Below are 16,043 nucleotides of genomic sequence, written 5' to 3'. Positions count from 1 at the left end.
GGTCAACTAGGTCAAACAACAAGGACAGATCTAAGGAGACCAGGTTGACAGAGTTGTGGTGGTCCAGGATGGTGTGAATAGCAGTGTGCAAGACGAAAAGCAATTTTTCAGTGCTATGACCAAAGAGGAAGCCAGCTTGCATGGGATGATGAACATCTGTGGTATCAAGGTAGAGATCAAGTTGAAGAAAGATGATCTTTTCTAGAAACTTGGCATAGAAAGGAAGGTAGGAAATAGGATGAAAGCTAGAGGGAAGAGCTGGGTCAAGAGCAGGTTTATTTTAGGACAGGGGGGTAACAATCACATGTTCCCAGCTAGAAGGAATATAGCCTTAGCAAAGGTTGGCATGCAGAAGAAGAAGTGGGTGAGGGAACAGAGATGAAGACAGTGCCTTAACGAGATGCGCAAGCCAAGGGTTAAGAAGATGATGAATTTAGCATAGCCAGTGCTTAAGAGGTAGTATAAAATACAGTGGTGCCTCGCATAACGGCCGCCTCGCACAGCGAACGCTGCGCACAACGAACTTCTTGTCTTGATCCGTACAACGGACTTCGTTTCACACAACGAAGTCGCCCGAGCTGCATCCGCGCCTACTGCTGATGCGTTGGGGGGGCGGAGCTACTCTCGCCGCTTCCCCGATGCTAAAAAAAAAGAAAAGAAAAGTGGACGGTTTGCTCGTTAGGGAGCTTCGTTGCGTTTTAGACATAAAAGGCAGCCCTTCCACTCCCCGAGCAGGAAGTGAAGGGAGGAGCCCAGAGCTCGCACCGCTCAGCTGATCCCACGCTCGCGCTCCGCTCTAGCCGGTGCAGCCCAGGGCCATTGGAAGAGAAGCAGCAGCCGCTGGCCGTCATGGAAGTGCAACTGGCTCCCTTCCGGGCCTGGGCCGACTTCTTCCCGGGCTCCGATCGCTTCGCCAAGCCCGATTTCAAGGACATCAACAAATGGAACAACCGAGTGGTCAGCAACCTGCTCTACTACCAGACCAACTACCTGGCGGTGGCGGCGCTGACGGTCCTGGTGGTGGGGTGAGTCTCTTAAATTAAGAACTAGGACTTCCAATAATGATTTAAAAAAATGGACGTTTAACTGCAGTATTGGGTCCCTTCCTTTTACTTTGCTGAACAGCAGAAGGTGGTAGATGCTGGATTTGGCAAGGCCTTAACGCATGGCACTGCCTGCTCACTCCATTAGGAAACATACAGTGAAGATGTGCAAGATTCGATAGACTCTACTTAGTCTGTCTTTAAATTTAAAAAATGTGTGTTTTTAGATGTATCTAAATGAAAATAATAACAAAAAATTTATCTTTTTTATGTCATCTTAGCATATTTTATGCTGCAGAACGAATTATTTTGTTTTACATGTATTGTTATGGGAAAATGCGTTTCACATAACGAACTTTTCGCATAACAAACTTGCTCCTGGAACGAATTAAGTTCGTTGTGTGAGGCACCACTGTATAGGCAAATTGAAAATCAGCAGATGAGAAGAAAAGTCAATTGATAAAGAGAAAGGAGTGGGAGAAGGGCTTAGTTTCAATGTTCTGGTCTGCTAAAACTGAGCTTTTTGTTGTGTTTTTTTTGGTGCTGGTTCAGCATATGCCATTGCATGTCTTCCTTTTTCATTGCAGTGAGTCATGTCTTGGAATGAACTTCTTTAGTTTTCTTTCGATGCGATTCATACCTTTAGAGGTCCACCACAGGCTCTATGAATGCCGCTATTTGCTGATTGATTTTAAAGCCTTCCACAGCTGTCTTTTACATGGTTATGGCTTAGTCCATTTAGCCCTCAACATGATGTTCACACATTTTTATGCCTAGTGTATGAGGTTTTCTGTTATGACTGTCCATTTCTTATCAGTATTTAAACGGGCTTGCCATGAGTTTTTAATCAGCTTTTATTGATTTTCATGTATGATGTGATTTTTTTTTATGCCTGGTTTTTTCCTGTTATGACTGTCCGTTTTTTGGTATCTAAATGTTCCTGCTATCTCTTTTAAGTCTGCTCTTATTGATTTTTATGGATGATGTGATTCTTATGCATAATTGATTCCTGTTGTATGTGCTCTTTATTGTTATGACTGTTTATTTTTAAATTGGCATTTTAAAGTGCCTGCTATGATTAAGTCTGTCTTTTTTTATTTTCATGTATGATGTGCTCTCATGCATAATTCATTTCCTTCACAGCTTTACATGTATGATGTGGTTCTTATGTATAATTTATTCCATTCATAGTGTAAAGCCATTCATTCTGTCTTTAGTCTATATTTGTTTTCTGAGGGAATAGAAAAGGAGAATTGGGCATGGGTGGACAGCAACAGAAGGGTTTATATAAGATGGGAAAGCGTAAAATAGAAACTAGGACCAACTTGATGGAAAAATAAGTAAAAACTGGAATTTATTGACTAAAATATGTCAGCTTTGGGAAATGTATATAGCAGATGTCTTTGTATTGTGTTCAAAAGAAAAGGAAATTAATTTCTGGGTTTATTTCTACTGTTGCTGACCCTTGCCGTTACTGGTGGGAATTAGAGTTGCATGGGAATGGGGACATTAGAGGCTCTGGTAGAAACTCATTTACAAAGTATGTATTATTCCCAATTAATATTTCCAAATTAATAAAGTGTCTTTGCTTATTTGTAAATGGGTATCTACCATACCCTTTAATTCAGTAGCATAATTAAATGAAATAACTATTTCTGAAGTTTATAGGGACGGGCGGGGACGGAGAGGATAACTCATGGGGACGGGTGGGGACGGAGGGATTCCTCACGGGGACAGGTAGGGACGGAGGGATTCCTCATGGGGACAGGTGGGCACGGAGGGATTCCTCATGGGAATGGGCGGGGACGGGCGGGATTTCTGTCCCCGCGCAACTCTCTACTGTAGAGCAATGTTTCTCAACACAGAGTACACAAACTGCTTGTTGGGGGTTCAGGGCACAGTGCGGGTCTCCCGCCCCCTTCCTCCTTAAGGGCCACCGCCACTGAGGATCTCATGCCCTCCTTATTGCCTGTCCGCTCACCCCCCTTTGCCGAAGCTGCTGCTGCTGCCACCGCCAGGGAACCCATGCCTCATTTCTGCCCGCCCCCCTCCACCCAGAAGGCTTCCCTCCAATGTCAGAGCTGATATCTTAGGAAACTCTTCTGTAACCTCCTTCAAAGTGGGCTGTTCCTTCCTGCCTTCAGCGGCACTTGTTGCAGGGACGCGTCAGTGGTTCTTTCACACTGCATGTGGCTGACCCGGAAACCTTCTCTCCAACGTCAGAGCTGACGTCAGAGGGAAGGCTTGTGGGTCAGCCACGTGCAACGTGTGAGCCGCTGCCCGCGCGTCCCTGCAACAAGTGCCACTGAAAGCAGAAGGAGCAGCCCAGCTGGTCGGCCCTGAAGGAAGTGAGTGTAGCCCTGGAGCAAGCAAGTAAGGGAGAGAGAGGACATGATCTGGGAAAAGGGAGAAAGGAGTGGGGAGGAGCACATTGAGACATGGAAGGGGCATGATTGTGGGACAAAGGCTGGAAGGCAGGGAGGGGGGTATGAACTTGGGACACAGAAGGAAGGGAGGGGGCACTAACTTGGGACATAGGAGGGAAGGAATAGAAAGGTAGAATTGTTGGGCATGAGTATGTGAGTGAAAGGGAAAGTGATGGTGCATATAGAGAAAGGAAGAAAGAGAAAAATTGGGCATAGACAGAGAGGAATCAGGTAGAGATGCATGGGAAATCGAAGGATGAGAGAAATGTTGGATATGATGGTGGAGAGGGAACAGAGGGACAGATTGAATGGGATGCAAGGGGGAGGAATGTTGGACATAGTGATGGAGGGAGAGATGTGGCATTGTGCTGGAGAAGGTTGATAGGAGAAATGGACATGAGGCTGGTGGGCAGTTGATCCGGGGGATGAGAGAGGGAGAAATGTTGGATGTGGCAGTAGAGGGGGTGGGAGAGATGCACACTGATCTCTCTCTTTCTTTCCCCACTCCCTTTGCAGCAAGGGAGGAAATGAAAGACAGATGGACAGTGAGAGAGAGGGAAACATGTTGACAATCCTGAGAGAAGTGGACAGTCACGTAGCAGGAGGGAGAGAAGACCTACTAGTAACCTGTCTCCCAGGAGCAAGAACAAAGGACATCACTGACAGAATTGAGAGGATCCAGGAAGGAGCGGAGTCGGAAGAGACGGCAGTGATAATCCACGTTGGGACAAATGATGTCAACAGAGGCAACTACAGTAGGACTGCGCTAACTGAACAATTCAAGACCCTGGGAAGGAAACTGAAGCTGAGGACACAGAAGATAGCGTTCTCAGAGATCCTGCCAGTACCGAGGGCAGAAGTGAAGAGGCAGATGGAAATACAAGCAATAAATGCATGGCTGCGAAGATGGTGCGAAGAAGAAGGATTCCACTTCGTAAGAAATTGGACAACTTTTTGGGGGAAGAACAAGCTCTTCAGGAGGGATGGACTTCATCTGAGCACGGCAGGAACAAGACTTCTAGCAAGCAACATTAAGAGAGGAATAGAACAGACTTTAAATTGAAAGGAAGGGGAAAGCCGACAGTCGACCAGACGTCGACGGTTCGGGTGAGAGTATCCAAAGAAGATACTGGGCAGGAAAAATGCTGGATAGAAACCAAAGGCAAACAACAGGAGTTCAGGGAACAAGAGAAGTTGGTGAACAAAGGCAAGGGAAATCAGCAAAAACTGGAGGAACAGGTGGAATTGAGGAAACGAGTTGGGGAAGAAAAAGATGTGACAAAAAAGGAGGAAGAAATGAACAGGGTCTGGCAGCTCAAAAAGAGGACGACAGGAAGAACATAACACAGGGAAAAATAACAGAGAAAGGAAGTAACTGGGACCTAAATTGCTTGTATGCAAATGCATGGAGCCTAAAGAACAAAATGGGAGAACTAGAAATCACGGCTACAAAAGAGGCCCTGGATGTCATCGGAATCACGGAAACTTGGTGGAATGAGGAAAACAAGTGGGACATAGTACTACCAGGGTACAAACTCTATCGAAGAGACAGGACACAAAAGAAGGGTGGAGGAATAGCACTGTATATAAAGGACACCATTCACTCGACCAAAGTAGATACGGCAACAGAGACGGATGGATTAGAATCATTATGGGTTAAGTTACCAGGAGGAAATGGACCTGACCTAAAATTGGGACTGTACTATCGTCCACCTGGACAAACAGAGGCAAAAGACAAAGAACTGGAAGCAGAACTAAGGCGAGAATGCAAGAACAGAATTGTCACGGTAATGGGAGACTTTAACTACCCCGGGATAGATTGGAGTATTGGAAGCTAAAAAAATGAAAGGGAAATGGAATTCCTAGAGACTGTGTGGGACTGCTTCATGGACCAGCTCGTCAAGGAATCAACGAGAGGGAATGCAACTACTACTCAATGGGCTGGGGGGACCTGCAAAGGAAGTGGAAGTAATAGGACCACTAGGAAACAGTGATCACAACATGATCCAGTACAAACTACAAGTAGGAGCATCAAAAGGGAAGAGAACTACAGCGACAACGCTCAACTTCAGGAAGGGGAACTATGACGCTATGAGAGCAATGGTGAGAAGGAAACTCAGGAAAGGCTTGGGAAAAACAAAGACCGTGGAGCAAGCTTGGTCCCTATTCGGGGACACGGTACAGGAAGCACAAACCCTGTACATCCCCAGATTCAGAAAAGAGTGCAAAAAAGAATTAAACAAAAGACCCGGTGTGGATAAACAATGCAGTGAAGGATGCGATACGGGGCAAGAAATAATCATTCCGGAAGTGGAAAAGGGACAAAACCGAGGAAAACTGGAAAGAGCATAGGGAACATCAGAAAGAATGTCACCGAGTGGTCAGGAAAGCGAAAAGAGAATACGAAGAGAGACTGGCCAAAGAAGCAGGAAATTTCAAATCCTTCTTCAGATATATTAAAGGGAAGCAACCGGCGAGGGAAGAAGTGGGACCGTTGGACGATGGAGACATCAAAGGAGCGATAAGGGGGAAAGAGGAGGTGGCGACAGATTAAACATGTTCTTCTCGTCAGTCTTCACAAGCGAGGACACATCCAATATACCGGAAACCGAAGAATTCTTTAAAAGAGACCCAGAGCGGTAAGTCTCCAAGATGTCCTCCGACAGATAGACAGGTTGAAAATCGACAAATCCCCAGGCCCGGACGGGATCCACCCAAGGGTACTAAAGGAACTGAAAACCGAAATAGCAGAGACACTCCAAAAAGTTTGCAACCTGTCCTTGAAAACAGAGGTGATCCTGGAGGATTGGAAAATAGCACATGTCACACCTATCTTCAAAAAGGGCTCAAGAGGTGATCCAGGAAACTACAGACTGGTGAGTTTGACTTCAGTGCCGGGCAAGATGGTAGAAGCACTGATATAGAAAGAAATAGACTAATGAAAACGAGCCAGCATGGCTTCTGCAAAGGAAGATCATGCCAAACAAACTTACTACACTTCTTTGAAGGGATAAACAGCCAGATGGACAAAGGGGACCCCGTTGACATCATATATCTCGACTTTCAAAAAGCCTTTGACAAGGTACCTCATGAGCAGCTACTTAGGAAACTGTGGAACCATGGGGTGGAAGGGTACGTACATAGATTGGTTAAACACTGGTTGGCAGACAGAAAGCAGAGGGTTGCAGTGAAGAGCCACTACTCGGGCTGGAGAAGGGTAACGAGCGGTGTCCCACAGGGGTCTGTGCTTGGGCCGCTGCTGTTCAATGTATTTATAAATGACCTGGAAGCGGGGACAAAGTGTGAAGTTATAAAATTCGCAGATGACACTAAACTCTGTAGCAGGGTTAAAACTATAGGGGAATGTGATGAACTACAAAGAGACCTGACAACATTGGAGGAGATGAGCTTCAATATAGAGAAATGCAAGGTCATGCATATAGGGAAAAAGAACCCGATGTTCAGCTACAAAATGGGGGGCTGGTATTGGGGGAAAGTAACCTTGAAAAGGACTTGGGAGTGTTGGTGGATACAACAATGAAACCAACGGCGCAATGCTCGGCAGCCACGAAGAAAGCAAACAGAATGTTGGGTATTATCAAGAAGGGTATTGCAACAAGAACAAAGGAAGTCATCCTACCGCTGTATCAGGCGATGGTGCGCCCGCACCTGGAGTACTGTGTCCAATATTGGTCGCCATACCTTAAGAGGGATATGGCGATACTTGAGAGGGTCCAGAGGAGAGCGACACGAATGATTAAGGGTATGGAGAATCTTTCATACGCTGAGAGGTTAGAGAGGCTGGAGCTCTTCATCCTGGAGAAGCGGAGACTCAGAGATGACATGATAGCGACTTACAAGATTATGAAAGGTATAGAGAGGGTAGAGAGGGACAGGTTCTTCAGCGTACTAGGAACTACAAAAACAAGTGGGCACTCAGAGAAATTGAAAGGGGACAGATTTAGAACCAATGCCAGAAAATTCTTCTTCACTCAGAGGGTGGTGGATACCTGGAATGCGCTCCTGGAAGATGTAATAGGACAGACTACATTAACGGGTTTCAAAGAGGGACTAGATAAATTCCTGAAAGATAAGGGGATTGAGGGCTACAGATAAAGGAGAACACAGGAGCAAAAAGGGCATAGATAAGAGGGAAGAAGAGGGTTTTCAGGATATAAGGAAGTAGGAATCCAAGGGTTAGACAAAAGATCATTTACAGGTCATGGACCTGATGGGCCGCCGCGGGCGCAGACCGCTGGGCTCGATGGACCCTTGATCTGACCCAGCGGAGGCAAATTCTTATGTTCTTAATAGGGGTGAAGGAGAGAGGAAGTGTGTTTTGTGTTGGTTTTTTTTTTTTTTAATTTAGTGGTTAACGTTATGAATAAGATTATATTGTGCATATAAAAAATGAATGGAAGAAATTGCATTATAATTAGTACTATTATTATGGGTGTGGGCCAGGGTCAGAGCTTAGGCGCGTCTAGGGTGGAGCTTGGGCAGGGGTACTCAACTGATATTTGTTAGGGGGTACTTGGCTTGAAGAAGTTGAGAAGCACTGCTATAGAGCCCCCTTCAGTCTGTACCAAAGCAAACAGTTCTAAAACTGAGAAATAATCAGGAGGGGGAACAGAGAACTCCTTGCAAAAATATTTCTGTTCTGTTTTGTAAGAAATAGTAAACAATATGAAACAACACTTTAAACAACGTAGGCAGAACAGACACCACCCAACAAAATGCATCCAGCATCAAATTTATGGAGTTCATAGAGTCTCACTTATCGCTCAACATTTTAGGGGGGGGGAGGGTCATTTCTGACAGGGGAAAATCTCCAGTTCTGGACACACATGTTTGTCCGAAACAGTAGGCAGGCGAATTCCAGACTGACAGGGCGGGGTGTCAGGTCACATATTTCCTCCTTCCAGAAGGAAGATTATCGAGGTAAGTATTTAATTTTTCCTTCTGATGCAAAGGACATACGAGTCCTGACAGTAGGTAACATACCAAAGCAGTCTCCTGAATTAAGCCTGCCCTCAACACTGATGACTTGAAAGCAGTATCCTTTCTCACTGCCACATCCACTCCTATAAATCTTTGTAAATGTATGGAGAGTGAACCATGTAGCTGCTCTACAAATCTCTTCAGGAGAAATTGCACTCGTCTCTGCCCACGCAGACAACACACTTCTGGCAGAGTGTACTCTCAAAGCAAACAGTGACTATTTTCCACAGTCAATGTACGCCGAGGAGATAGCTATTCGAATCCATCTGGAGATGGTTGCCTTGGATGCTGGCTTGCCAAGCCTAGCAGCACTGGTTAAGACAAAAAGATGATCTGTAAGATGAAACTCATTGGTTACTTCTAGTTATCAAAGAAGACTTCTCCATAAATCCAGCAAGTTGAACACTCTGTCCCTCTTCTTGGAACCCATGATCTGGAAGGCGGGTAACCTGACTTCTTGATTGACATAGAATGCTGACACTACCTTCAACAAAAATGTTAGAGCCAAGAACTGGAATTGTCTCCCCAGAACATGGAATCTCAAGAATCTTCTGTGGTCTGAATAAATTGGAATATGGAAGAACTCCTCTGTCAGATCCAAGGAAGCTAGAAATTCCCCTGGTGCAACCGCTGCAATGACCGACCAGTCTCCATGTGGAAAAGCAGAAACTTCAAGGCCGCATTGATTGACTTCAGATCCAGGATCGATCTCCATTCTTCCGAGTCTTTTTTGGGCAGTATGAGTATATAGAGTATCTGTCCAAACCTGATTCTGTGGGCAGAATGGGTTCTATGACTTGAACGGCTAACAGCCTGTCCACCGTTGCTCAGACTTTGACCACTTTTTCTATCCAACCGGCCAAAGAATCCACAAAACGATCCACCAAGGGGGTAGCTGAATTTGAGTTGGTATACTTCTCGGATTATGTCCGGCGGTCCAAGTTAATACGTGCCCACACCTCCCAGAACTCCATTAGCCTTCCTTCTACCTATGGAAGTCCAGCTATAATCCTGGCATTATTGGAACTTCTTGGATGCAGACACCATTGCCCTCTTGACTGATATGAAAGACTCCCAACAGTTTAAGTAAGCTTTCCACAATAAACTTACAAAATCCAGTGTAAATCTACAGCTAGGAACCCCCGGGATGTAATCCAGATCCAGAAGAGGGAGCCAGGCTTCACTTTGCCTTTTCCTGGACTCCGTAGTTTCCATGTACCTGCACTTCACCTGAACTCCACCCAAAGACTTCAGAAAGGTTCTTTTCCCCCACACAAGGAGTTCTCTGTGTTCACCCAACCTTAAGGGTGCTAGATGGGGCCCCTGCCCCTCCCTCAACTGCCCCACGTGGCACACAGCCACTGTTCAGGCGGCCATCCATAGCAAATCTGGATTGAAACTGGGTACTGAGGAAGATGGAGGTTACTAATCAAAATTGGGTAAATCCAAGATGGCTGCCACAGCAGCATGGTTACACCAAAAACAGCACAGGAAAACCCATCTATGGTCAAAAAATTCAGGGAAGGAATTTTTGGAGGTGGGAGACCCTAAAACCAGCCCCAGAAATCATTAGAACCTACAAAGTCAGACCTCTCCCTCCCTCCAATTTTGTAGACTTCAATAGTACTCACTGTCTGTGCTGAGTTAGCCTTTTTGCAGTTGTCACAGAAGCTGGAAATGGAGAAGACATTGCCTCACTCAGCAAACCAGTTCCACGTGCTAAGGATCTTCAGGCTGCCAGTCAGACTTAAAGCCCAATTGAAATCTCAACACCCGAAGATCCATGCGTGAGCGGTGGGAGTAATTTATGCAGCTAGCACCTGTTAAATCCTGCTGGACCAAAACCAGGGCCAAACAGCCTGCGCTCAAGCAGCTGATAAATCAGGATGCAAGCTAGCTTCAAGGGGAACAGAATCCAAGCTCCACAAGTTCCAGTGCAGGCTGACCAGACAAAAACACCAAGGGTTGCCTTGCCAGCAGCAGATGTCTGACCTAGAGTCTGCGTCTTCACCCAAGCAGAGCCGCCCTGGAGTCACCGGAGACCTTTCCAGCACCAAAAAGCCTGAAACTCAGCTAAAAAACCCCTAAAATAATAAGACTCTCAGAGCATCAGAAACACACCTTCTCAACTAGCTTACTGAAGGCGGTTCTACTACACTGGAGAAGGCGGAGCTGAAGAAATTGCGTTACAACTAGTACTATTATTATGGGTCTGAGGCGGAACTTGGGCAGGGGTACTCAGTTGGTATTTATTAGGCTTAGGGGGTACTTGGCTTGATGAAGTTGAGAAACACTGTTCTAGTGGATCCATCCACCCCCTCCCCTTGCTTATTCTTACTTCATGCCCTCAAAAATGATCTAATCATTTTATAATCTGGTTCAATCATTTTATAATCTGGTTCACTTTTTCTTTGTTCTCTCTATTCTCCTCCCCTTTCCATCTCCACTTCTCATTCGCTCACCGAAGCTTCCGTTGCCACAATTTCTATTTCTGGTACAAAGGACATATGAGTCCTGACAGTAGGCGATTATCCCATACTAGTGAGTTGATTGCTGTAGGATGAAATTTATATTCTTCCATCTATTTTTCATATACACACAATATAATCTTATTAATATATAATGGTAATCACAAAATTAAAAAAATACAAAGCATACTATATGTAGAGAACATGTTAATTATCATTTATATTCGGGTTTTTATTTCAAAGAGGTCAAGGCAGATGACTATAAAATATGCAATCAGTAACAACTATAGAAAAATAGACAAATATAGAGCAAAATATAGACAGCAGATAAAAATTCACAAAACTGACACATTTTGATCACTAAATTGAAAATAAAATTATTTTTCCTACCTTTGTTGTCTGGTGATTTCATAAGTTTCTGGTTGCATTCCCTTCTGACTGTGCATCCAATAATTTTCTTTCTTTCTAGCTCCTGCACGCTTCCACTCCTCCGGACTCCATTCCCTTCCCCAACCAACATCTCTCTTGCTCCATGAATCCAACTTTTCTTCCTCTCTCTCCTCTACTTCTATTGCAATATGTCTCCCTCTCTCTCTCTCTCTCTGTCTTGAGAGATCCAGGCATCTCTCCCACCCCCTCTACTGCCACATTCAACATTTCTCCCTTTCTCATCCCCCAGATCATGTGCAGCATTTTTCACCAATGTCCACCAGCCCCATGCCCATTTCTCCTATCAACCCTCTCCAGCACAATGCCACATTTCTCCCTCCATCACTATGTCCAAAATTCCTCCCCCTTTTTATCCACTTCAATCTGCCCTCTCCACCACCATATCCAACATTTCTCCCTCTCATCCTTTTATTCCCATGCATCTCTACCTCACTCCTCTCTCTATGCCCAATTTTCCTATCTTCCTTTCCCCATGTGCACTATCTCTCACACACACTCATGCCCATCAATTCTCCCTTTCTATTCCCTCAGTCCTATGTCCCAATTTAGTGTCCCATTCCTCTCTCCCTTCTGTGTTCCATGTTCATGCCCCTTCCCTTCCGAGTGAAGTTCATGTCCCTTCCTCCCTCCCTGCCTTCCAGCTTTGTTCCAAAATTAAGTTGCACGCAGGGGATCCCTGCCTGCACCCCCTTCCCCGAAGCCAACCTGTCCACAGAATCCACAGTCCTCCGGGGATCCCTGGCTGCCCCTTGCTGAAGCCACTGCCTGCCACACCACCCCCCACTCTTGAAGCCGACCCTGTTACTTTGTTGGAGCCGGATTCGCTCTATCCTCCCCTAGCAGCAATTCTGTACAGGGATAGTGTGTGCAGCGATTCATACACTGCACATTGCTGGCCCACAAGCCTTCCCTCTGATGTCAATTCTGACATCAGAGAGAAGGTTCTGGGTCAGCTACACAGTGTGTGAGTCACTGCCTGCGTCCCTGCACAGAGTGCTGCTGGGGGAGGAGGGAGCCAGTCCAGCTCCAATGAAGTGAAGTAAAGGGGTCAGCTTCAGGGGTGGGGGGTGGTGCAGCGGGCAGACGGCCAGGAAGGGATGGATCCCCGGCAGAAACTTCAGCAGGGGGCAGGCGTTCAGGGAGCGATTTCCAGTGGCCAGGCCGCATACTGCATGTTGAGAAACACTGCACTAGAAAGCCTAACCTAATCAGCTGATTTAATCAGCTGAAAATGCTTAAAGTTTACACCTGAGGTCACATTGACACATTATCACTCCTCCCCCCATCCCTTCAAACCAGAGGACCAAGCGTGTTTAAGAATACTTGATTACTATTCAATGTATTGTAAACCGCTTCATGAAAAGGCAGTTAATAATTTCAAATAAATACCGTATTATGCATGTTTAGACCACTGGGTTAGAGGCCAAAGCATTACCTGATGTTGTAAAATTGATTTTGTTTTTGCTTATATCATCATACCTGGGCAATGTTGACATGCTTATAGTTTCAGAAAAGTCATTTCTTAAAGGAAACCTTGTCAACCTTTTTCTTTTTCTGTGCTACCAGTGAGAGCCGGAGTCGGGGCTGCGGGTGCTCACTTACCAGCAGAAACGAAAGGGATTGGGAAAGGGGGTTATCTGCTACGTAGAACTGGTGCCACTGCGTAACCAACCACACTGCAACCCGAACTAAGAAAGTTAGTTCCCTGCTAAGGTGCTGGAAAGACACTTAAGAGTAACACCAATCACAGAGCGGAAAAAAAAGTGTAATTAACACCCACACACAAAAAAAAGTGAAGAGAAAGATGGAAAACTCAGGACCTAGAGGGATTGCCATTGTAATGTAAGCACAGGAGGAGAGTTGAAACAGGTAGCACAGAGAAGCTGCAGGAGAAACGATTTATACACCTTTTGTTCCGAGGGGATTTTTAATCGGTGCTGTCTGGGACACAACTTCAGCATCGGGATTATCCCCCCAAAATCGGGGACGTCTGGCCCTGTAACCATATGGGCGATTTCAATTATGACTGCAAGATTTAATTTAATTTTTTTTTTTTTTTTTACACTAAGGTGATTATTCTGTGGAGTTATGAGACCGATGAATTTTTAACGGGCGCAATATTCTCGGAAGTCCCTTTTTAGTTTTTCTCTATTTTTTTTGTGTGTAAGAGATATTCCAGATGTCCTTTAGCATATATTCTATTGGATTTTGCTGTTAATAATATAGTGTTACCAGACACCCAATTTCGAAATCGTGTACAGAAAGCGTCCCCCCCCCCCCTCCTCCTCCGGTTTTATGGGGAAAAAGAAGTGCACAAATTTTGTCTTGTACTTTCACTGTGCTACGTGCTTCAGCTTTACAGTTCCTCTAGCTCTGGAGTTTTCCCTTTCCCCTCGCTGCTTTTTTTTTTTTCTTTCTTCCTTTCAACTTTTTCTTGCCTTTGGTTTGTGTCTCTCCAGCATCTTAGCAAAGAACTAAGGAGTAAAACGCGGACCTGACGGATCTTAACTGCACGTCCTTAAAAATATGAAGTCCGTAGTCTCTGACAGCCCTCTATCACACTTTAGCTCCGACAGATCCTAATGCTTTTCCCTCCCTATGCTGAGACTAAACGTGCCGAAACTTTTGCCGTGAAGTCCGTGCCACTTTTAGTCTCAGCATAGGGAGGGGAAAGCATTAGGATCCATCAGAGCTAAAGTGTGATAAAGGTCTGGCATGGACCTCAGATTTTTAAGGATGTGCAGTTAAGATCCGTCAGGTCTGTGTTTTACCCCTTCCCTTTTTCTAGTTCCGGGTTGCAGTGGTACGTTTTGCGGTGGCACCAACTCTCCGTAGCAGATAATCCTTTCTGTTGATAATGGGACAGCTACAGACGCGATTCCGGGTTTCACTGGCAGCATAGAAAAAGAAAAGGTTACCGAGGTTTCCTTTAACTAATGCTTTTCTTGAAACGATAAGCATGTCAACACTGACCAGGTATGGTGATATGAGCAATAAAATAAAATAAATTTTACATTAGTGGGCTAAAAACATACATACTGTACTTGGTTCTCTGGTTTGGAAAAGAGGGGGAGGCAGGTCATAATACAAGGCTGTGCACCCTCACTTGCATACTTCAAACTGATTAAACCAATTTACACTTGGTTACTAAAGAGGAGATTGGAATGAGGAGGCTCTGGAGACTGGATTTATTCTTTAAGCCATTTGATTTGTGTTGTACACTTAAGTTAAAGGTGTACATTTTGTCAAGTTATTCTGGTGACTGATTGTGAATCATATGAACATTGCTTTACAGTACTGTTCTTTTGCTTGCTGGGTCTAATGGTAGCATGTTGATGTCTGCAGGTTCCATTGACCCTAACAGCAGGAATATAGGGTAGATTTAGATTTAAGGCATGCTCTTGACAGTCTGTAATTTAAGAAAAATAAACCTACAGCTTTAAATTAGCTATGGACTTAAGACAGGCTAATTCTGTAGCCTCCAATTTCAACGAAGAAATCTGTAGCAGCTCAGCTAATTTTGTTGTCCTAGTAGCAGACCCATATCATCTTGCTCCTTCTTTTGCTCTGTGCTGGGGATATCAACCCTAAGCCTGGTCCTTCCAACCAACTCCCACCCTGTTCAGGCAGATCACACTGCAATGTCACTAATCTTATTTCTGTTCATCCTGTGGAATGCCCACTCTGTCTCCAATAAGCTTTCCTACGTCCATGACTTTTCATCTCTCAATCTTTCCATCTGCTCGCACTGACTGAGACCTGGATCTTCCTGGATGATTCTATATTGGCTGCCACCCTGTGTCAGAGGCTATCTGTTTTTCCATATGCCTCACCCGGCTGGTCGCAGAGATGGCATTGGGCTACTGCTCACACCCTTTTGCAGATTTCAACCTCATATTCCACCTCGGTTTCACTGCTTGTCTTCCTTTGACGTCCACTCGGTATCCATTTCTGCATACAGTTCAAGCTTCTTTTATTGATCTACAAGAGTATTTGATCCATAGCTCCTCAGTATTTCTCCTCTCCTCTCTCCCCCCACTGCCCCCCCCCCGGCACTCCGCTCTCTTATCTGTACCCTTCTCCTCTACAGCTAACTCCAGACTCCTCCACCCCTTCTATCTTACTGCACTGTATGCCTGGAACAAACTGCCTGACTCAATATGTCATGCTCCGTTTCTGGCAGTATTCAAATCTAAACTCAAAGTCCACTTCTTTGAAAATGTTTTCAATTCCAAACTCCAACCCACTTTCTAAACACCAATATCTTTCTTATCATTCCTTCTGTAATCTCTCCACCTGAGCACAGTGTATTGATGCACTTTTTTGTCCAGTTTGGCTTCACTAGTTTGTAAGCTCTTTTGAGCAGGGTCTGTCTCTTCTGTGTTTTGATGTACAGCTCTGAGTATGTCTAGCAACGATATAGAAATGATTAGTAGGAGGAGGAGAAGATGGATTGCTGTTCTATATTTTGATATAATTCTTGTAGTGCTCCCTTTTCTTAGGTTGGGTTGGTGCTGTTTGACTCCTGGCAGTAGTACTGTTATAGTATTTTTTTGTTAAGAATGTGTTTTAACATAGGTGTTTATATTCAAAGCACTTAGACTTACAGAATTCCATATACTGTATTACTATGGAGCTCATTTTGAAAAACATCC

General features: G+C 44.9%; 2 protein-coding genes across 10 annotated transcripts in view; one reads left to right on the top strand and one right to left on the bottom strand.

Moving 5' to 3' along the window:
• ASNS (asparagine synthetase (glutamine-hydrolyzing)) overlaps positions 1-13,016 on the bottom strand; it is a 213,017-nt gene extending 200,001 nt beyond the window's left edge. For 2 of the 4 annotated variants that reach the window (XM_033931030.1, XM_033931033.1), the window contains exon 1: positions 12,868-13,016. The gene's annotated coding sequence lies outside the window, so the exon portion shown is untranslated. The remainder of the gene's footprint in view (positions 1-12,867) is intronic. The other 2 variants (XM_033931032.1, XM_033931035.1) reach the window with 1 other exon arrangement.
• Positions 13,017-13,164: 148 nt separating this feature from the next.
• Positions 13,165-16,043, top strand: part of C1GALT1 (core 1 synthase, glycoprotein-N-acetylgalactosamine 3-beta-galactosyltransferase 1) — a 35,637-nt gene continuing 32,758 nt past the window's right edge. For 2 of the 6 annotated variants that reach the window (XM_033931039.1, XM_033931038.1), the window contains exon 1: positions 14,101-14,364. The gene's annotated coding sequence lies outside the window, so the exon portion shown is untranslated. Of the gene's footprint in view, positions 13,258-14,100; positions 14,365-16,043 lie in introns of those variants that run through there. The other 4 variants (XM_033931042.1, XM_033931043.1, XM_033931040.1 and 1 more) reach the window with 4 other exon arrangements.

The sequence above is a fragment of the Geotrypetes seraphini genome, chromosome 2 (assembly GCF_902459505.1).
Source record: "Geotrypetes seraphini chromosome 2, aGeoSer1.1, whole genome shotgun sequence".
NCBI classification, from domain to species: Eukaryota; Metazoa; Chordata; class Amphibia; order Gymnophiona; family Dermophiidae; genus Geotrypetes; species Geotrypetes seraphini.
This window is presented reverse-complemented; position numbering and strand designations above follow the sequence as displayed.